We start from the raw sequence: 24,047 nt of genomic DNA, 5'->3' as shown, positions 1-24,047 counted from the left end.
GATATTTCAGGGGAAAAACAGGGATTTCTATGAAAATAAGCGATATTTAAGGGGAAAAACAGGGATTTCTATGAAAATAAGCGATATTTCAGGGGAAAAACAGGGATTTCTATGAAAATAAGCGATATTTCAGGGGAAAAACAGGGATTTCTATGAAAATAAGCGATATTTAAGGTGAAAAACAGGGATTTCTATGAAAATAAGCGATATTTCAGGGGAAAAACAGGGATTTCTATGAAAATAAGCGATATTTCAGGGGAAAAACAGGGATTTCTATGAAAATAAGCGATATTTCAGGGGAAAAACAGGGATTTCTATGAAAATAAGCGATATTTCAGGGGAAAAACAGGGATTTCTATGAAAATAAGCGATATTTCAGGGGAAAAACAGGGATTTCTATGAAAATAAGCGATATTTCAGGGGAAAAACAGGGATTTCTATGAAAATAAGCGATATTTAAGGGTTAAAAACAGGGATTTCTATGAAAATAAGCGATATTTCAGGGGAAAAACAGGGATTTCTATGAAAATAAGCGATATTTCAGGGGAAAAACAGGGATTTCTATGAAAATAAGCGATATTTCAGGGGAAAAACAGGGATTTCTATGAAAATAAGCGATATTTCAGGGGAAAAACAGGGATTTCTATGAAAATAAGCGATATTTCAGGTTAAAAACAGGGATTTCTATGAAAATAAGCGATATTTCAGGGGAAAAACAGGGATTTCTATGAAAATAAGCGATATTTCAGGGGAAAAACAGGGATTTCTATGAAAATAAGCGATATTTCAGGGGAAAAACAGGGATTTCTATGAAAATAAGCGATATTTCAGGGGAAAAACAGGGATTTCTATGAAAATAAGCGATATTTCAGGGGAAAAACAGGGATTTCTATGAAAATAAGCGATATTTCAGGGGAAAAACAGGGATTTCTATGAAAATAAGCGATATTTCAGGGGAAAAACAGGGATTTCTATGAAAATAAGCGATATTTAAGGGGAAAAACAGGGATTTCTATGAAAATAAGCGATATTTCAGGGGAAAAACAGGGATTTCTATGAAAATAAGCGATATTTCAGGGGAAAAACAGGGATTTCTATGAAAATAAGCGATATTTCAGGGGAAAAACAGGGATTTCTATGAAAATAAGCGATATTTAAGGGGAAAAACAGGGATTTCTATGAAAATAAGCGATATTTCAGGGGAAAAACAGGGATTTCTATGAAAATAAGCGATATTTCAAGGGGAAAAACAGGGATTTCTATGAAAATAAGCGATATTTCAGGGGAAAAACAGGGATTTCTATGAAAATAAGCGATATTTCAGGGTTAAAAACAGGGATTTCTATGAAAATAAGCGATATTTCAGGGGAAAAACAGGGATTTCTATGAAAATAAGCGATATTTCAGGGGAAAAACAGGGATTTCTATGAAAATAAGCGATATTTCAGGGGAAAAACAGGGATTTCTATGAAAATAAGCGATATTTAAGGGGAAAAACAGGGATTTCTATGAAAATAAGCGATATTTCAGGGGAAAAACAGGGATTTCTATGAAAATAAGCGATATTTAAGGGGAAAAACAGGGATTTCTATGAAAATAAGCGATATTTCAGGGGAAAAACAGGGATTTCTATGAAAATAAGCGATATTTCAGGGGAAAAACAGGGATTTCTATGAAAATAAGCGATATTTCAGGGGAAAAACAGGGATTTCTATGAAAATAAGCGATATTTCAGGGGAAAAACAGGGATTTCTATGAAAATAAGCGATATTTCAGGGGAAAAACAGGGATTTCTATGAAAATAAGCGATATTTAAGGGGAAAAACAGGGATTTCTATGAAAATAAGCGATATTTCAGGTTAAAAACAGGGATTTCTATGAAAATAAGCGATATTTAAGGGGAAAAACAGGGATTTCTATGAAAATAAGCGATATTTAAGGGTTAAAAACAGGGATTTCTATGAAAATAAGCGATATTTAAGGGGAAAAACAGGGATTTCTATGAAAATAAGCGATATTTCAGGGGAAAAACAGGGATTTCTATGAAAATAAGCGATATTTAAGGTTCAAAGCAGGGATTTCTATGAAAATAAGCGATATTTCAGGGGAAAAACAGGGATTTCTATGAAAATAAGCGATATTTCAGGGGAAAAACAGGGATTTCTATGAAAATAAGCGATATTTCAGGGGAAAAACAGGGATTTCTATGAAAATAAGCGATATTTCAGGGGAAAAACAGGGATTTCTATGAAAATAAGCGATATTTCAGGTTAAAAATAGGGATTTCTATGAAAATAAGCGATATTTCAGGGGAAAAACAGGGATTTCTATGAAAATAAGCGATATTTCAGGGGAAAAACAGGGATTTCTATGAAAATAAGCGATATTTAAGGTTAAAAACAGGGATTTCTATGAAAATAAGCGATATTTCAGGGGAAAAACAGGGATTTCTATGAAAATAAGCGATATTTCAGGGGAAAAACAGGGATTTCTATGAAAATAAGCGATATTTCAGGGGAAAAACAGGGATTTCTATGAAAATAAGCGATATTTAAGGTGAAAAACAGGGATTTCTATGAAAATAAGCGATATTTCAGGGGAAAAACAGGGATTTCTATGAAAATAAGCGATATTTCAGGGGAAAAACAGGGATTTCTATGAAAATAAGCGATATTTCAGGTTAAAAACAGGGATTTCTATGAAAATAAGCTATATATTTTTGGGGAAAAACAGGGATTTCTATGAAAATAAGCGATATTTCAGGGGAAAAACAGGGATTTCTATGAAAATAAGCGATATTTCAGGGGAAAAACAGGGATTTCTATGAAAATAAGCGATATTTCATGGGGAAAAACAGGGATTTCTATGAAAATAAGCGATATTTCAGGGGAAAAACAGGGATTTCTATGAAAATAAGCGATATTTATGGGGAAAAACAGGGATTTCTATGAAAATAAGCGATATTTCAGGGGAAAAACAGGGATTTCTATGAAAATAAGCGATATTTCAGGGGAAAAACAGGGATTTCTATGAAAATAAGCGATATTTCAGGTTAAAAACAGGGATTTCTATGAAAATAAGCGATATTTAAGGGTTAAAAACAGGGATTTCTATGAAAATAAGCGATATTTAAGGGGAAAAACAGGGATTTCTATGAAAATAAGCGATATTTCAGGGGAAAAACAGGGATTTCTATGAAAATAAGCGATATTTCAGGGGAAAAACAGGGATTTCTATGAAAATAAGCGATATTTCAGGTTTAAAAACAGGGATTTCTATGAAAATAAGCGATATTTCAGGGGAAAAACAGGGATTTCTATGAAAATAAGCGATATTTAAGGGGAAAAACAGGGATTTCTATGAAAATAAGCGATATTTCAGGGGAAAAACAGGGATTTCTATGAAAATAAGCGATATTTCAGGGGAAAAACAGGGATTTCTATGAAAATAAGCGATATTTCAGGGGAAAAACAGGGATTTCTATGAAAATAAGCGATATTTAAGGGGAAAAACAGGGATTTCTATGAAAATAAGCGATATTTAAGGGTTAAAAACAGGGATTTCTATGAAAATAAGCGATATTTCAGGGGAAAAACAGGGATTTCTATGAAAATAAGCGATATTTCAGGGTTAAAAACAGGGATTTCTATGAAAATAAGCGATATTTAAGGGTTAAAAACAGGGATTTCTATGAAAATAAGCGATATTTCAGGGGAAAAACAGGGATTTCTATGAAAATAAGCGATATTTAAGGGGAAAAACAGGGATTTCTATGAAAATAAGCGATATTTCAGGGGAAAAACAGGGATTTCTATGAAAATAAGCGATATTTCAGGTGAAAAACAGGGATTTCTATGAAAATAAGCGATATTTCAGGTGAAAAACAGGGATTTCTATGAAAATAAGCGATATTTCAGGGGAAAAACAGGGATTTCTATGAAAATAAGCGATATTTCAGGGGAAAAACAGGGATTTCTATGAAAATAAGCGATATTTCAGGGGAAAAACAGGGATTTCTATGAAAATAAGCGATATTTAAGGGGAAAAACAGGGATTTCTATGAAAATAAGCGATATTTAAGGGGAAAGCAGGGATTTCTATGAAAATAAGCGATATTTAAGGTTCAAAAACAGGGATTTCTATGAAAATAAGCGATATTTCAGGGGAAAAACAGGGATTTCTATGAAAATAAGCGATATTTAAGGTTAAAAACAGGGATTTCTATGAAAATAAGCGATATTTCAGGGGAAAAACAGGGATTTCTATGAAAATAAGCGATATTTCAGGGGAAAAACAGGGATTTCTATGAAAATAAGCGATATTTCAGGTTAAAAACAGGGATTTCTATGAAAATAAGCGATATTTAAGGGGAAAAACAGGGATTTCTATGAAAATAAGCGATATTTCAGGGGAAAAACAGGGATTTCTATGAAAATAAGCGATATTTAAGGTTAAAAACAGGGATTTCTATGAAAATAAGCGATATTTAAGGGGAAAAACAGGGATTTCTATGAAAATAAGCGATATTTCAGGGGAAAAACAGGGATTTCTATGAAAATAAGCGATATTTCAGGGGAAAAACAGGGATTTCTATGAAAATAAGCGATATTTAAGGGGAAAAACAGGGATTTCTATGAAAATAAGCGATATTTCAGGTTAAAAACAGGGATTTCTATGAAAATAAGCGATATTTCAGGGGAAAAACAGGGATTTCTATGAAAATAAGCGATATTTCAGGGGAAAAACAGGGATTTCTATGAAAATAAGCGATATTTCAGGGGAAAAACAGGGATTTCTATGAAAATAAGCGATATTTAAGGGGAAAAACAGGGATTTCTATGAAAATAAGCGATATTTCAGGGGAAAAACAGGGATTTCTATGAAAATAAGCGATATTTCAGGGGAAAAACAGGGATTTCTATGAAAATAAGCGATATTTAAGGGGAAAAACAGGGATTTCTATGAAAATAAGCGATATTTCAGGGGAAAAACAGGGATTTCTATGAAAATAAGCGATATTTCAGGTTAAAAACAGGGATTTCTATGAAAATAAGCGATATTTCAGGGTTAAAAACAGGGATTTCTATGAAAATAAGCGATATTTAAGGGTTAAAAGCAGGGATTTCTATGAAAATAAGCGATATTTCAGGGGAAAAACAGGGATTTCTATGAAAATAAGCGATATTTCAGGGGAAAAACAGGGATTTCTATGAAAATAAGCGATATTTCAGGGGAAAAACAGGGATTTCTATGAAAATAAGCGATATTTAAGGTTAAAAACAGGGATTTCTATGAAAATAAGCGATATTTCAGGGGAAAAACAGGGATTTCTATGAAAATAAGCGATATTTAAGGGGAAAAACAGGGATTTCTATGAAAATAAGCGATATTTCAGGGGAAAAACAGGGATTTCTATGAAAATAAGCGATATTTCAGGGGAAAAACAGGGATTTCTATGAAAATAAGCGATATTTCAGGGGAAAAACAGGGATTTCTATGAAAATAAGCGATATTTAAGGGGAAAAACAGGGATTTCTATGAAAATAAGCGATATTTCAGGTTAAAAACAGGGATTTCTATGAAAATAAGCGATATTTAAGGGTTAAAAACAGGGATTTCTATGAAAATAAGCGATATTTCAGGGGAAAAACAGGGATTTCTATGAAAATAAGCGATATTTCAGGGGAAAAACAGGGATTTCTATGAAAATAAGCGATATTTAAGGGGAAAAACAGGGATTTCTATGAAAATAAGCGATATTTCAGGGGAAAAACAGGGATTTCTATGAAAATAAGCGATATTTCAGGGGAAAAACAGGGATTTCTATGAAAATAAGCGATATTTCAGGGGAAAAACAGGGATTTCTATGAAAATAAGCGATATTTCAGGGGAAAAACAGGGATTTCTATGAAAATAAGCGATATTTCAGGGGAAAAACAGGGATTTCTATGAAAATAAGCGATATTTCAGGGGAAAAACAGGGATTTCTATGAAAATAAGCGATATTTCAGGGGAAAAACAGGGATTTCTATGAAAATAAGCGATATTTCAGGGGAAAAACAGGGATTTCTATGAAAATAAGCGATATTTCAGGGGAAAAACAGGGATTTCTATGAAAATAAGCGATATTTCAGGGGAAAAACAGGGATTTCTATGAAAATAAGCGATATTTCAGGGGAAAAACAGGGATTTCTATGAAAATAAGCGATATTTCAGGGGAAAAACAGGGATTTCTATGAAAATAAGCGATATTTCAGGGGAAAAACAGGGATTTCTATGAAAATAAGCGATATTTCAGGGGAAAAACAGGGATTTCTATGAAAATAAGCGATATTTCAGGGGAAAAACAGGGATTTCTATGAAAATAAGCGATATTTAAGGTGAAAAACAGGGATTTCTATGAAAATAAGCGATATTTATGGGGAAAAACAGGGATTTCTATGAAAATAAGCGATATTTCAGGGGAAAAACAGGGATTTCTATGAAAATAAGCGATATTTCAGGGGAAAAACAGGGATTTCTATGAAAATAAGCGATATTTCAGGGGAAAAACAGGGATTTCTATGAAAATAAGCGATATTTCAGGGGAAAAACAGGGATTTCTATGAAAATAAGCGATATTTCAGGGGAAAAACAGGGATTTCTATGAAAATAAGCGATATTTCAGGGGAAAAACAGGGATTTCTATGAAAATAAGCGATATTTCAGGGGAAAAACAGGGATTTCTATGAAAATAAGCGATATTTCAGGGGAAAAACAGGGATTTCTATGAAAATAAGCGATATTTCAGGTGAAAAACAGGGATTTCTATGAAAATAAGCGATATTTCAGGTGAAAAACAGGGATTTCTATGAAAATAAGCGATATTTCAGGGGAAAAACAGGGATTTCTATGAAAATAAGCGATATTTCAGGGGAAAAACAGGGATTTCTATGAAAATAAGCGATATTTAAGGTTAAAAACAGGGATTTCTATGAAAATAAGCGATATTTCAGGGGAAAAACAGGGATTTCTATGAAAATAAGCGATATTTCAGGGGAAAAACAGGGATTTCTATGAAAATAAGCGATATTTAAGGGTTAAAAACAGGGATTTCTATGAAAATAAGCGATATTTAAGGGGAAAAACAGGGATTTCTATGAAAATAAGCGATATTTAAGGGGAAAAACAGGGATTTCTATGAAAATAAGCGATATTTCAGGGGAAAAACAGGGATTTCTATGAAAATAAGCGATATTTCAGGGGAAAAACAGGGATTTCTAGGAAAACAAGCGATATTTCAGGGAAAAACAGGGATTTCTATGAAAATAAGCGATATTTCAGGGGAAAAACAGGGATTTCTATGAAAATAAGCGATATTTCAGGTTAAAAACAGGGATTTCTATGAAAATAAGCGATATTTCAGGGGAAAAACAGGGATTTCTATGAAAATAAGCGATATTTAAGGGGAAAAACAGGGATTTCTATGAAAATAAGCGATATTTAAGGGGAAAAACAGGGATTTCTATGAAAATAAGCGATATTTAAGGGGAAAAACAGGGATTTCTATGAAAATAAGCGATATTTCAGGGGAAAAACAGGGATTTCTATGAAAATAAGCGATATTTCAGGTTAAAAACAGGGATTTCTATGAAAATAAGCGATATTTAGGGGAAAAACAGGGATTTCTATGAAAATAAGCGATATTTCAGGGGAAAAACAGGGATTTCTATGAAAATAAGCGATATTTCAGGGGAAAAACAGGGATTTCTATGAAAATAAGCGATATTTAAGGGGAAAAACAGGGATTTCTATGAAAATAAGCGATATTTCAGGGGAAAAACAGGGATTTCTATGAAAATAAGCGATATTTAGGGGAAAAACAGGGATTTCTATGAAAATAAGCGATATTTAAGGGGAAAAACAGGGATTTCTATGAAAATAAGCGATATTTCAGGGGAAAAACAGGGATTTCTATGAAAATAAGCGATATTTCAGGGGAAAAACAGGGATTTCTATGAAAATAAGCGATATTTCAGGGGAAAAACAGGGATTTCTATGAAAATAAGCGATATTTCAGGGGAAAAACAGGGATTTCTATGAAAATAAGCTATATATTTTTGGGGAAAAACAGGGATTTCTATGAAAATAAGCGATATTTCAGGGGAAAAACAGGGATTTCTATGAAAATAAGCGATATTTCAGGGGAAAAACAGGGATTTCTATGAAAATAAGCGATATTTAGGGGAAAAACAGGGATTTCTATGAAAATAAGCGATATTTCAGGGGAAAAACAGGGATTTCTATGAAAATAAGCGATATTTCAGGGGTTAAAAACAGGGATTTCTATGAAAATAAGCGATATTTCAGGGGAAAAACAGGGATTTCTATGAAAATAAGCGATATTTCAGGGGAAAAACAGGGATTTCTATGAAAATAAGCGATATTTCAGGGGAAAAACAGGGATTTCTATGAAAATAAGCGATATTTAAGGGTTAAAAACAGGGATTTCTATGAAAATAAGCGATATTTAAGGGGAAAAACAGGGATTTCTATGAAAATAAGCGATATTTCAGGGGAAAAACAGGGATTTCTATGAAAATAAGCGATATTTCAGGGGAAAAACAGGGATTTCTATGAAAATAAGCGATATTTAAGGGGAAAAACAGGGATTTCTATGAAAATAAGCGATATTTCAGGGGAAAAACAGGGATTTCTATGAAAATAAGCGATATTTCAGGGGAAAAACAGGGATTTCTATGAAAATAAGCGATATTTCAGGGGAAAAACAGGGATTTCTATGAAAATAAGCGATATTTCAGGGGAAAAACAGGGATTTCTATGAAAATAAGCGATATTTCAGGGGAAAAACAGGGATTTCTATGAAAATAAGCGATATTTCAGGGGAAAAACAGGGATTTCTATGAAAATAAGCGATATTTAAGGGGAAAAACAGGGATTTCTATGAAAATAAGCGATATTTCAGGGGTTAAAAACAGGGATTTCTATGAAAATAAGCGATATTTAAGGGTTAAAAACAGGGATTTCTATGAAAATAAGCGATATTTAAGGGTTAAAAACAGGGATTTCTATGAAAATAAGCGATATTTCAGGGGAAAAACAGGGATTTCTATGAAAATAAGCGATATTTCAGGGGAAAAACAGGGATTTCTATGAAAATAAGCGATATTTCAGGGGAAAAACAGGGATTTCTATGAAAATAAGCGATATTTCAGGTTAAAAACAGGGATTTCTATGAAAATAAGCGATATTTCAGGGGAAAAACAGGGATTTCTATGAAAATAAGCGATATTTCAGGGGAAAAACAGGGATTTCTATGAAAATAAGCGATATTTCAGGGGAAAAACAGGGATTTCTATGAAAATAAGCGATATTTCAGGGGAAAAACAGGGATTTCTATGAAAATAAGCGATATTTCAGGGGAAAAACAGGGATTTCTATGAAAATAAGCGATATTTAAGGGGAAAAACAGGGATTTCTATGAAAATAAGCGATATTTAAGGGTTAAAAACAGGGATTTCTATGAAAATAAGCGATATTTCAGGTGAAAAACAGGGATTTCTATGAAAATAAGCGATATTTCAGGGGAAAAACAGGGATTTCTATGAAAATAAGCGATATTTCAGGGGAAAAACAGGGATTTCTATGAAAATAAGCGATATTTAAGGTTAAAAACAGGGATTTCTATGAAAATAAGCGATATTTCAGGGGAAAAACAGGGATTTCTATGAAAATAAGCGATATTTCAGGGGAAAAACAGGGATTTCTATGAAAATAAGCGATATTTATGGGGAAAAACAGGGATTTCTATGAAAATAAGCGATATTTAAGGTGAAAAACAGGGATTTCTATGAAAATAAGCGATATTTAAGGGGAAAAACAGGGATTTCTATGAAAATAAGCGATATTTCAGGGGAAAAACAGGGATTTCTATGAAAATAAGCGATATTTCAGGTGAAAAACAGGGATTTCTATGAAAATAAGCGATATTTCAGGGGAAAAACAGGGATTTCTATGAAAATAAGCGATATTTCAGGGGAAAAACAGGGATTTCTATGAAAATAAGCGATATTTCAGGGGAAAAACAGGGATTTCTATGAAAATAAGCGATATTTAAGGGGAAAAACAGGGATTTCTATGAAAATAAGCGATATTTCAGGGGAAAAACAGGGATTTCTATGAAAATAAGCGATATTTCAGGGGAAAAACAGGGATTTCTATGAAAATAAGCGATATTTAAGGTTAAAAACAGGGATTTCTATGAAAATAAGCGATATTTCAGGGGAAAAACAGGGATTTCTATGAAAATAAGCGATATTTCAGGGGAAAAACAGGGATTTCTATGAAAATAAGCGATATTTCAGGGGAAAAACAGGGATTTCTATGAAAATAAGCGATATTTCAGGGGAAAAACAGGGATTTCTATGAAAATAAGCGATATTTCAGGGGAAAAACAGGGATTTCTATGAAAATAAGCGATATTTCAGGGGAAAAACAGGGATTTCTATGAAAATAAGCGATATTTCAGGGGAAAAACAGGGATTTCTATGAAAATAAGCGATATTTCAGGGGAAAAAACAGGGATTTCTATGAAAATAAGCGATATTTCAGGGGAAAAACAGGGATTTCTATGAAAATAAGCGATATTTCAGGGGAAAAACAGGGATTTCTATGAAAATAAGCGATATTTCAGGGGAAAAACAGGGATTTCTATGAAAATAAGCGATATTTCAGGGGAAAAACAGGGATTTCTATGAAAATAAGCGATATTTCAGGGGAAAAACAGGGATTTCTATGAAAATAAGCGATATTTCAGGTGAAAAACAGGGATTTCTATGAAAATAAGCGATATTTAAGGGGAAAAACAGGGATTTCTATGGAAAATAAGCGATATTTCAGGGGAAAAACAGGGATTTCTATGAAAATAAGCGATATTTCAGGGGAAAAACAGGGATTTCTATGAAAATAAGCGATATTTCAGGTGAAAAACAGGGATTTCTATGAAAATAAGCGATATTTAGGGGAAAAACAGGGATTTCTATGAAAATAAGCGATATTTCAGGTGAAAAACAGGGATTTCTATGAAAATAAGCGATATTTCAGGGGAAAAACAGGGATTTCTATGAAAATAAGCGATATTTCAGGGGAAAAACAGGGATTTCTATGAAAATAAGCGATATTTCAGGGGAAAAACAGGGATTTCTATGAAAATAAGCGATATTTCAGGGGAAAAACAGGGATTTCTATGAAAATAAGCGATATTTCAGGGGAAAAACAGGGATTTCTATGAAAATAAGCGATATTTCAGGGGAAAAACAGGGATTTCTATGAAAATAAGCGATATTTCAGGGGAAAAACAGGGATTTCTATGAAAATAAGCGATATTTCAGGTGAAAAACAGGGATTTCTATGAAAATAAGCGATATTTCAGGGGAAAAACAGGGATTTCTATGAAAATAAGCGATATTTCAGGGGAAAAACAGGGATTTCTATGAAAATAAGCGATATTTCAGGGGAAAAACAGGGATTTCTATGAAAATAAGCGATATTTCAGGTTAAAAACAGGGATTTCTATGAAAATAAGCGATATTTCAGGGGAAAAACAGGGATTTCTATGAAAATAAGCGATATTTCAGGGGAAAAACAGGGATTTCTATGAAAATAAGCGATATTTCAGGGGAAAAACAGGGATTTCTATGAAAATAAGCGATATTTCAGGTGAAAAACAGGGATTTCTATGAAAATAAGCGATATTTCAGGTGAAAAACAGGGATTTCTATGAAAATAAGCGATATTTCAGGGGAAAAACAGGGATTTCTATGAAAATAAGCGATATTTCAGGGGAAAAACAGGGATTTCTATGAAAATAAGCGATATTTATGGGGAAAAACAGGGATTTCTATGAAAATAAGCGATATTTAAGGTGAAAAACAGGGATTTCTATGAAAATAAGCGATATTTATGGGGAAAAACAGGGATTTCTATGAAAATAAGCGATATTTCAGGGGAAAAACAGGGATTTCTATGAAAATAAGCGATATTTCAGGGGAAAAACAGGGATTTCTATGAAAATAAGCGATATTTCAGGTGAAAAACAAGGGATTTCTATGAAAATAAGCGATATTTCAGGGGAAAAACAGGGATTTCTATGAAAATAAGCGATATTTCAGGGGAAAAACAGGGATTTCTATGAAAATAAGCGATATTTCAGGAAAAAACAGGGATTTCTATGAAAATAAGCGATATTTCAGGGGAAAAACAGGGATTTCTATGAAAATAAGCGATATTTCAGGGGAAAAACAGGGATTTCTATGAAAATAAGCGATATTTCAGGTGAAAAACAGGGATTTCTATGAAAATAAGCGATATTTCAGGTGAAAAACAGGGATTTCTATGAAAATAAGCGATATTTAAGGGGAAAAACAGGGATTTCTATTAAAATAAGCGATATTTCAGGTGAAAAACAGGGATTTCTATGAAAATAAGTGATATTTAAGGTTAAAAACAGGGATTTCTATGAAAATAAGCGATATTTCAGGGGAAAAACAGGGATTTCTATGAAAATAAGCGATATTTCAGGGGAAAAACAGGGATTTCTATGAAAATATGCGATATTTAAGGGTTAAAAACAGGGATTTCTATGAAAATAAGCGATATTTAAGGGGAAAAACAGGGATTTCTATGAAAATAAGCGATATTTAAGGGGAAAAACAGGGATTTCTATGAAAATAAGCGATATTTCAGGGGAAAAACAGGGATTTCTATGAAAATAAGCGATATTTCAGGTGAAAAACAGGGATTTCTATGAAAATAAGCGATATTTATAGGGGAAAAACAGGGATTTCTATGAAAATAAGCGATATTTCAGGGGAAAAACAGGGATTTCTAGGAAAACAAGCGATATTTCAGGTTAAAAACAGGGATTTCTATGAAAATAAGCGATATTTCAGGGGAAAAACAGGGATTTCTATGAAAATAAGCGATATTTAAGGGGAAAAACAGGGATTTCTATGAAAATAAGCGATATTTAAGGTTCAAAGCAGGGATTTCTATGAAAATAAGCGATATTTAAGGTTCAAAGCAGGGATTTCTATGAAAATAAGCGATATTTCAGGGGAAAAACAGGGATTTCTATGAAAATAAGCGATATTTCAGGTTAAAAACAGGGATTTCTATGAAAATAAGCGATATTTCAGGGGAAAAACAGGGATTTCTATGAAAATAAGCGATATTTCAGGGGAAAAACAGGGATTTCTAGGAAAACAAGCGATATTTCAGGTTAAAAATAGGGATTTCTATGAAAATAAGCGATATTTAAGGGGAAAAACAGGGATTTCTATGAAAATAAGCGATATTTCAGGGGAAAAACAGGGATTTTTATGAAAATAAGCGATATTTAAAGTTAAAAAAAGGGATTTCTCTGAAAATAAGCGATATTTAAGGTGAAAAACAGGGATTTCTATGAAAATAAGCGATATTTCAGGGGAAAAACAGGGATTTTTATGAAAATAAGCGATATTTCAGGGGAAAAACAGGGATTTCTATGAAAATAAGCGATATTTCAGGGGAAAAACAGGGATTTCTATGAAAATAAGCGATATTTCAGGTTAAAAACAGGGATTTCTATGAAAATAAGCTATATATTTTTGGGGAAAAACAGGGATTTCTATGAAAATAAGCGATATTTCAGGGGAAAAACAGGGATTTCTATGAAAATAAGCGATATTTCAGGGGAAAAACAGGGATTTCTATGAAAATAAGCGATATTTCAGGGGAAAAACAGGGATTTCTATGAAAATAAGCGATATTTCAGGGGAAAAACAGGGATTTCTATGAAAATAAGCGATATTTAGGGGAAAAACAGGGATTTCTATGAAAATAAGCGATATTTATGGGGAAAAACAGGGATTTCTATGAAAATAAGCTAAATTTAACGGGAAAAACAGGGATTTCTATGAAAATAAGCGATATTTCAGGTTAAAAACAGGGATTTCTATGAAAATAAGCGATATTTAAGGGTTAAAAACAGGGATTTCTATGAAAATAAGCGATATTTAAGGGTTAAAAGCAGGGATTTCTATGAAAATAAGCGATATTTCAGGGGAAAAACAGGGATTTCTATGAAAATAAGCGATATTTCAGGGGAAAAACAGGGATTTCTATGAAAATAAGCGATATTTATGGGGAACAACAGGGATTTCTAGGAAAATAACTGATATTTAAGGTTTAAAAACAGGGATTTCTATGAAAATAAGTGATATTTCAGGGGAAAAACAGGGATTTCTATGAAAATAAGCGATATTTAAGGGGAAAAACAGGGATTTCTATGAAAATAAGCGATATTACAGGGGAAAAACAGGGATTTCTATGAAAATAAGCGATATTTATGGGGAAAAACGGATTTCTATGAAAATAAGCAATATTTATGGGGAAAAACAGGGATTTCTATGAAAATAAGCGATATTTAAGGGGAAAAACAGGGATTTCTATGAAAATAAGCGATATTTCAGTTAAAAACAGGGATTTCTATGAAAATAAGCGATATTTAAGGGTTAAAAACAGGGATTTCTATGAAAATAAGCGATATTTAAGGGTTAAAAGCAGGGATTTCTATGAAAATAAGCGATATTTCAGGGGAAAAACAGGGATTTCTATGAAAATAAGCGATATTTCAGGGGGAAAACAGGGATTTCTAGGAAAATAAGCGATATTTATGGGGAACAACAGGGATTTCTTGGAAAATAACTGATATTTAAGGTTTAAAAACAGGGATTTCTATGAAAATAAGTGATATTTCAGGGGAAAAACAGGGATTTCTATGAAAATAAGCAATATTTAAGGGGAAAACAGGGATTTCTATGAAAATAAGCGATATTTCAGGTGAAAAACAGGGATTTCTAGGAAAATAAGCGATATTTCAGGGGAAAAACAGGGATTTCTCTGAAAATAAGCGATATTTCAGGGGAAAAACAAAGATTTCTATGAAAATAAGTGATATTTAAGGGGAAAAACAGGGATTTCTATGAAAATAAGCGATATTTAAGGGTTAAAAACAAGGATTTCTATGAAAATAAGCGATATTTCAGGTGAAAAACAGGGATTTCTATGAAAATAAGCGATATTTCAGGGGAAAAACAGGGATTTCTATGAAAATAAGCGATATTACAGGGGAAAAACAGGGATTTCTATGAAAATAAGCGATATTTTAGGTTAAAAACAGGGATTTCTATGAAAATAAGCGATATTTCAGGGGAAAAACAGGGATTTCTATGAAAATAATCGATATTACAGGGGAAAAACAGGGATTTCTATGAAAATAAGCGATATTTATGGGGAAAAACAGGGATTTCTATGAAAATAAGCGATATTTAAGGTGAAAAACAGGGATTTCTATGAAAATAAGCGATATTTATGGGGAAAAACAGGGATTTCTATGAAAATAAGCGATATTTCAGGAAAAAACAGGGATTTCTATGAAAATAAGCGATATTTCAGGTGAAAAACAGGGATTTTTATGAATATAAGCGATATTTCAGGGGAAAAACAGGGATTTCTATGAAAATAAGCGATATTTCAGGTGAAAAACAGGGATTTTTATGAAAATAAGCGATATTTCAGGTGAAAAACAGGGATTTCTATGAAAATAAGTTATATTTAAGGGGAAAAACAGGGATTTCTATGAAAATAAGCGATATTTCAGGGGAAAAACAGGGATTTCTATGAAAATAAGCGATATTTCAGGGGAAAAACAGGGATTTCTATGAAAGTAAGCGATATTTAAGGTTAAAAACAGGGATTTCTTGGAAAAAAAGCGATATTTCAGGGGAAAAACAGGGATTTCTATGAAAATAAGCGATATTTCAGGGGAAAAACAGGGATTTCTATGAAAATAAGCGATATTTCAGGGGAAAAACAGGGATTTCTATGAAAATAAGTGATATGTCAGGGGACAAACAGGGACTTTATGAAAATAAGCTATATTTCAGGTGAACAACAAGGATTTCTATGAAAATAAGCGATATTTCAGGGGAAAAACAGGGATTTCTATGAAAATAAGCGATATTTCAGGGGAAAAACAGGGATTTCTATGAAAATAAGCGATATTTCAGGAAAAAACAGGGATTTCTATGAAAATAAGTGATATTTCAGGGGAAAAACAGGGATTTTTATGAATATAAGCGATATTTCAGGGGAAAAACAGGGATTTCTATGAAAATAAGCGATATTTCAGGTGAAAAACAGGGATTTTTATGAAAATAAGCGATATTTCAGGTGAAAAACAGGGATTTCTATGAAAATAAGTTATATTTAAGGGTAAAAACAGGGATTTCTATTAAAATAAGCGATATTTCAGGTGAAAAACAGGGATTTCTATGAAAATAAGTGATATTTAAGGTTAAAAACAGGGATTTCTTGGAAAAAAAGCAATATTTCAGGGGAAAAACAGGGATTTCTATGAAAATAAGCAATATTTCAGGGGAAAAACAGGGATTTCTAGGAAAATAAGCGATATTTCAGGTGAATAACAGGGATTTCTAGGAAAATAATCGATATTTAGTGGTTAAAAACAGGGATTTCTATGAAAATAAGCGATATTTCAGGTGAAAAACAGGGATTTCTATGAAAATAAGTGATATTTCAGGGGAAAAACAGGGATTTCTATGAAAATAAGCGATATTTCAGGGGAAAAACAGGGATTTCTATGAAAATAAGCTATATTTAAGGGGAAAAACAGGGATTTCTATGAAAATAAGCGATATTTCAGGGGAAAAACAGGGATTTCTATGAAAATAAGCGATATTTCAGGGGAAAAACAGGGATTTTTATGAAAATAAGCGATATTTCAGGTGAAAAACAGGGATTTCTATGAAAATAAGTGATATTTCAGGGGAAAAACAGGGATTTCTATGAAAATAAGCGATATTTCAGGTGAAAAACAGGGATTTCTATGAAAATAAGCGATATTTCAGTTGAAAAACAGGGATTTCTATGAAAATAAGCGATATTTATGGGGAAAAACAGGGATTTCTATGAAAATAAGCCATATTTCAGGGGAAAAACAGGGATTTCTATGAAAATAAGCGATATTTCAGGTTAAAAACAGGGATTTCTTGGAAAAAAAGCGATATTTCAGGGGAAAAACAGGGATTTCTATGAAAATAAGCGATATTTCAGGGGAAAAACAGGGATTTCTATGAAAATAAGCCATATCTCAGGGGAAAAACAGGGATTTTTATGAAAATAAGCGATATTTCAGGTGAAAAACAGGGATTTCTCTGAAAATAAGCGATATTTCAGGTGAAAAACAGGGATTTCTAGGAAAATAAGCGATATTTCAGGTGAAAAACAGGGATTTCTATGAAATTAAGTGATATTTCAGTTGAAAAACAGGGATTTCTATGAAAATAAGCGATATTTCAGGTGAACAACAGGGATTTCTATGAAAATAAGCGATATTTCAGGGGAAAAACAGGGATTTCTATGAAAATAAGCGATATTTATGGGGAAAAACAGGGATTTCTATGAAAATAAGCGATATTTCAGTTGAAAAACAGGGATTACTAGGAAAATAAGCGATATTTCAGGGGAAAAACAGGGATTTCTATGAAAATAATCGATATTACAGGGGAAAAACAGGGATTTCTATGAAAATAAGCGATATTTTAGGTTAAAAACAGGGATTTCTATGAAAATAAGCGATATTTCAGGGGAAAAACAGGGATTTCTATGAAAATAAGCGATATTTCAGGGGAAAAACAGGGATTTCTATGAAAATAAGCGATATTTCAGGAAAAAACAGGGATTTCTATGAAAATAAGTGATATTTCAGGTGAAAAACAGGGATTTTTATGAATATAAGCGATATTTCAGGGGAAAAACAGGGATTTCTATGAAAATAAGCGATATTTCAGGTGAAAAACAGGGATTTTTATGAAAATAAGCGATATTTCAGGTGAAAAACAGGGATTTCTATGAAAATAAGCGATAATTCAGGGGAAAAACAGGGATTTCTATGAAAATAAGCGATATTTCAGGGGAAAAACAGGGATTTCTATGAAAATAAGCGATATTTCAGGGGAAAAACAGGGATTTCTATGAAAGTAAGCGATATTTAAGGTTAAAAACAGGGATTTCTTGGAAAAAAAGCGATATTTCAGGGGAAAAACAGGGATTTCTATGAAAATAAGCGATATTTAAGGGGAAAAACAGGGATTTCTATGAAAATAAGCGATATTTCAGTTGAACAACAGGGATTTCTATGAAAATAAGCGATATTTCAGTTGAACAACAGGGATTTCTATTAAAATAAGCGATATTTAAGGGGAAAAACAGGGATTTCTATGAAAATAAGCGATATTTCAGTTGAAAAACAGGGATTTCTATGAAAATAAGCGATATTTCAGGGGAAAAACAGGGATTTCTTGGAAAATAACCGATATTACAGGGGAAAAACAGGGATTTCTATGAAAATAAGCGATATTTTAGGTTAAAAACAGGGATTTCTATGAAAATAAGCGATATTTCAGGGGAAAAACAGGGATTTCCATGAAAATAAGCGATATTTCAGGGGAAAAACAGGGATTTCTATGAAAATAAGCGATATTTCAGGAAAAAGCAGGGATTTCTATGAAAATAAGTGATATTTCAGGTGAAAAACAGGGCTTTCTATGAAAATAAGTGATATTTCAGGGGAAAAACAGGGATTTCTATGAAAATAAGCGATATTTCAGGTGAAAAACAGGGATTTCTATGAAAATAAGCGATATTTAAGGGGAAAAACAGGGATTTCTATGAAAGTAAGCGATATTTAAGGTTAAAAACAGGGATTTCTTGGAAAAAAAGCGATATTTCAGGGGAAAAACAGGGATTTCTATGAAAATAAGCGATATTTAAGGGGAAAAACAGGGATTTCTATGAAAATAAGCGATATTTCAGTTGAACAACAGGGATTTCTATGAAAATAAGCGATATTTCAGTTGAAAAACAGGGATTTCTATGAAAATAAGCGATATTTCAGGGGAAAAACAGGGATTTTTATGAAAATAAGCGATATTTCAGGTGAAAAACAGGGATTTCTAGGAAAACAAGCGATATTTATGGGGAAAAACAGGGATTTCTATGAAAATAAGCGATATTTCAGGTGAAAAACAGGGATTTCTAGGAAAATAAGTGATATTTCAGGGGAAAAACAGGGATTTCTATGAAAATAAGTGATATGTCAGGGGAAAAACAGGGACTTTATGAAAATAAGCTATATTTCAGGTGAACAACAAGGATTTCTATGAAAATAAGCGATATTTCAGGGGAAAAACAGGGATTTCTATGAAAATAAGCGATATTTCAGGGGAAAAACAGGGATTTCTATGAAAATAAGCGATATTTATGGGGAAAAACAGGGATTTCTATGAAAATAAGCGATATTTCAGGGGAAAAAGAGGGATTTCTATGAAAATAAGCGATATTTCAGGTTAAAAACAGGGATTTCTGTGAAAATAAGCGATATTTCAGGGGAAAAAGAGGGATTTCTATGAAAATAAGCGATATTTCAGGTGAAAAACAGGGATTTCTGTGAAAATAAGCGATATTTCAGTTGAACAACAGGGATTTCTATGAAAATAAGCGATATTTCAGTTGAAAAACAGGGATTTCTATGAAAATAAGCGATATTTCAGGGGAAAAACAGGGATTTTTATGAAAATAAGCGTTATTTCAGGTGAAAAACAGGGATTTCTATGAAAATAAGCGATATTTATGGGGAAAAACAGGAATTTCTATTAAAATAAGCGATATTTAAGGGGAAAAACAGGGATTTCTATGAAAATAAGCGATATTTAAGGGGAAAAACAGGGATTTCTAGGAAAATAAGCGATATTTCTGTTGAACATCTGGGATTTTTATGAAAATAAGCGATATTTAAGGGGAAAAACAGGGATTTCTATGAAAATAAGCGATATTTCAGGGGAAAAACAGGGATTACTAGGAAAATAAGCGATATTTCAGGTTAAAAACAGGGATTTCTATGAAAATAAGGAATATTTCAGGGGAAAAACAGGGATTTCTATGAAAATAAGTGATATATCAGGGGAAAAACAGGGATTTCTATGAAAATAATCGATATTACAGGGGAAAAACAGGGATTTCTATGAAAATAAGCGATATTTTAGGTTAAAAACAGGGATTTCTATGAAAATAAGCGATATTTCAGGGGAAAAACAGGGATTTCTATGAAAATAAGCGATATTTCAGGAAAAAACAGGGATTTCTATGAAAATAAGTGATATTTCAGGGGAAAAACAGGGATTTTTATGAATATAAGCGATATTTCAGGGGAAAAACAGGGATTTCTATGAAAATAAGCGATATTTCAGGTGAAAAACAGGGATTTCTATGAAAATAAGTTATATTTAAGGGGAAAAACAGGGAATTCTATGAAAATAAGCGATATTTCAGGTGAAAAACAGGGATTTCTATGAAAATAAGTGATATTTAAGGTTAAAAACAGGGATTTCTTGGAAAAAAAGCGATATTTCAGGGGAAAAACAATGATTTCTATGAAAATAAGCAATATTTCAGGGGAAAAACAGGGATTTCTATGAAAATAAGCGATATTTCAGGTGAATAACAGGGATTTCTAGGAAAATAATCGATATTTAGTGGTTAAAAACAGGGATTTCTATGAAAATAAGCGATATTTCAGGTGAAAAACAGGGATTTCTATGAAAATAAGTGATATTTCAGGGGAAAAACAGGGATTTCTATGAAAATAAGCGATATTTCAGGGGAAAAACAGGGATTTTTATGAAAATAAGCGATATTTAAGGGGAAAAACAGGGATTTCTATGAAAATAAGCGATATTTCAGGGGAAAAACAGGGATTTCTATGAAAATAAGCGATATTTCAGGGGAAAAACAGGGATTTTTATGAAAATAAGCGATATTTCAGGTGAAAAACAGGGATTTCTATGAAAATAAGTGATATTTCAGGGGAAAAACAGGGATTTCTATGAAAATAAGCGATATTTCAGGTGAAAAACAGGGATTTCTATGAAAATAAGCGATATTTCAGTTGAAAAACAGGGATTTCTATGAAAACAAGCGATATTTCAGGTGAACAACAGGGATTTCTATGAAAATAAGCGATATTTCAGGTGAAAAACAGGGATTTCTATGAAAACAAGCGATATTTCAGGAAAAACAGGGATTTCTTGGAAAATAAGCGATATTTAAGGGGAAAAACAGGGATTTTTATGAATATAAGCGATATTTAATAGGAAAAACAGGGATTTCTATGAAAATAAGCGATATTTCAGGTGAAAAACAGGGATTTTTATGAAAATAAGAGATATTTCAGGTGAAAAACAGGGATTTCTATGAAAATAAGCGATATTTAAGGGGAAAAACAGGGATTTCTATGAAAATAAGCGATATTTCAGTTGAACAACAGGGATTTTTATGAAAATAAGCGATATTTCAGGGGAAAAACAGGTTTTTCTAGGAAAATAAGCGATATTTCAGGTGAAAAACAGGGATTTCTATGAAAATAAGCGATATTTCAGGGGAAAAACAGGGATTTCTATTAACATAAGCGATATTTCAGGTGAAAAACAGGGATTTCTATGAAAATCAGCGATATTTAAGGGGAAAAACAGGGATTTCTATGAAAATAAGTGATATTTCAGGGGAAAAACAGGGATTTCTATGAAAATAAGCGATATTTCAGGTTAAAAACAGGGATTTCTATGAAAATAATCGATATTTCAGGGGAAAAACAGGGATTTCTATGAAAATAAGGAATATTTTTGGGGATAAACAGGGATTTCTATGAAAATAAGCGATATTTCAGGTGAAAAGCAGGGATTTCTGGGAAAATAAGCCATATTTCAGGGGAAAAACAGGGATTTCTGTGAAAATAAGCGATATTTAGTGGTTAAAAACAGGGATTTCTATGAAAATAAGCGATATTTCAGGGGAAAAACAGGGATTTTTATGAAAATAAGCTATATTTCAGGGGAAAAACAGGGATTTCTATTAAAATAAGCGATATTTCAGGGGAAAAACAGGGATTTCTATGAAAATAAGCGATATTTCAGGTGAAAAACAGGGATTTCTATGAAAATAAGCGATATTTAAGGGGAAAAACAGGGCTTTCTAGGAAAATAAGCGATATTTCTGTTGAACAACAGGGATTTCTATGAAAATAAGTGATATTTCAGGGGAAAAAAAGGGATTTCTATGAAAATAAGCGATATTTAAGGGGAAAAACAGGGATTTCTATGAAAATAATCGATATTTAAGGGGAAAAACAGGGATTTATATGAAAATAAGCGATATTTCAGGGGAAAAACAGGGATTTCTATGAAAATAAGCGATATTTATGGGGAAAAACAGGTTTTTCTAGGAAAATAAGCGATATTTCAGGTGAAAAACAGGGACTTTATGAAAATAAGCTATATTTCAGGTGAACAACAAGGATTTCTATGAAAATAAGCGATATTTCAGGGGAAAAACAGGGATTTCTATGAAAATAAGCGATATTTCAGGGGAAAAACAGGGATTTCTATGAAAATAAGCGATATTTATGGAAAAAAACAGGGATTTCTATGAAAATAAGCGATATTTCAGGGGAAAAAGAGGGATTTCTATGAAAATAAGCGATATTTCAGGTTAAAAACAGGGATTTCTGTGAAAATAAGCGATATTTCAGGGGAAAAAGAGGGATTTCTATGAAAATAAGCGATATTTCAGGTGAAAAACAGGGATTTCTGTGAAAATAAGCGATATTTCAGTTGAACAACAGGGATTTCTATGAAAATAAGCGATATTTCAGGGGAAAAACAGGGATTTTTATGAAAATAAGCGATATTTCAGGTGAAAAACAGGGATTTCTATGAAAATAAGCGATATTTATGGGGAAAAACAGGAATTTCTATTAAAATAAGCGATATTTAAGGGGAAAAACAGGGATTTCTATGAAAATAAGCGATATTTAAGGGGAAAAACAGGGATTTCTAGGAAAATAAGCGATATTTCTGTTGAACATCTGGGATTTTTATGAAAATAAGCGATATTTAAGGGGAAAAACAGGGATTTCTATGAAAATAAGCGATATTTCAGGGGAAAAACAGGGATTACTAGGAAAATAACCGATATTTCAGGTTAAAAACAGGGATTTCTATGAAAATAAGGAATATTTCAGGGGAAAAACAGGGATTTCTATGAAAATAAGTGATATATCAGGGGAAAAACAGGGATTTCTATGAAAATAATCGATATTACAGGGGAAAAACAGGGATTTCTATGAAAATAAGCGATATTTTAGGTTAAAAACAGGGATTTCTATGAAAATAAGCGATATTTAAGGTTAAAAACAGGGATTTCTGTGAAAATAAGCGATATTTCAGGTTAAAAACAGGGATTTCTATGAAAATAAGTGATATTTCAGGGGATAAACAGGGATTTTTATGAATATAAGCGATATTTCAGGGGAAAAACAGGGATTTCTATGAAAATAAGCGATATTTCAGGTGAAAAACAGGGATTTTTATGAAAATAAGCGATATTTCAGGTGAAAAACAGGGATTTCTATGAAAATAAGTTATATTTAAGGGGAAAAACAGGGATTTCTATGAAAATAAGCGATATTTCAGGTGAAAAACAGGGATTTCTATGAAAATAAGTGATATTTAAGGTTAAAAACAGGGATTTCTTGGAAAAAAAGCGATATTTCAGGGGAAAAACAATGATTTCTATGAAAATAAGCAATATTTCAGGGGAAAAACAGGGATTTCTATGAAAATAAGCGATATTTCAGGTGAATAACAGGGATTTCTAGGAAAATAATCGATATTTAGTGGTTAAAAACAGGGATTTCTATGAAAATAAGCGATATTTCAGGTGAAAAACAGGGATTTCTATGAAAATAAGTGATATTTCAGGGGAAAAACAGGGATTTCTATGAAAATAAGCGATATTTCAGGGGAAAAACAGGGATTTTTATGAAAATAAGCGATATTTAAGGGGAAAAAAAGGGATTTCTATGAAAATAA

The 24,047-nt window shown here is 32.3% G+C and overlaps 1 long non-coding RNA gene across 36 annotated transcripts in view; it reads left to right on the top strand.

Moving 5' to 3' along the window:
* LOC128078250 (uncharacterized) overlaps positions 1–24,047 on the top strand; it is a 57,858-nt gene that overhangs the window by 8,847 nt on the left and 24,964 nt on the right. For 6 of the 36 annotated variants that reach the window (XR_008205462.1, XR_008205454.1, XR_008205455.1 and 3 more), the window contains exons 2-6: positions 4,164–4,327; positions 9,627–9,831; positions 12,457–12,497; positions 12,951–13,073; positions 23,321–23,402. This is a non-coding gene — a long non-coding RNA (uncharacterized LOC128078250). Of the gene's footprint in view, positions 1–2,018; positions 2,065–2,310; positions 2,393–4,087; positions 4,122–4,163; positions 4,451–5,190; positions 5,560–6,872; positions 6,955–9,585; positions 9,832–12,456; positions 12,498–12,950; positions 13,074–23,320; positions 23,403–24,047 lie in introns of those variants that run through there. The other 30 variants (XR_008205456.1, XR_008205464.1, XR_008205461.1 and 27 more) reach the window with 26 other exon arrangements.

The sequence above is a fragment of the Tympanuchus pallidicinctus genome, unplaced genomic scaffold, assembly GCF_026119805.1.
Source record: "Tympanuchus pallidicinctus isolate F22 unplaced genomic scaffold, pur_lepc_1.0 scaffold164, whole genome shotgun sequence".
Classification (NCBI taxonomy): domain Eukaryota; kingdom Metazoa; phylum Chordata; class Aves; order Galliformes; family Phasianidae; genus Tympanuchus; species Tympanuchus pallidicinctus.
The sequence above is the reverse complement of the archived record's forward strand: the minus strand, read 5'-3'. Positions and strand labels throughout refer to the sequence as shown.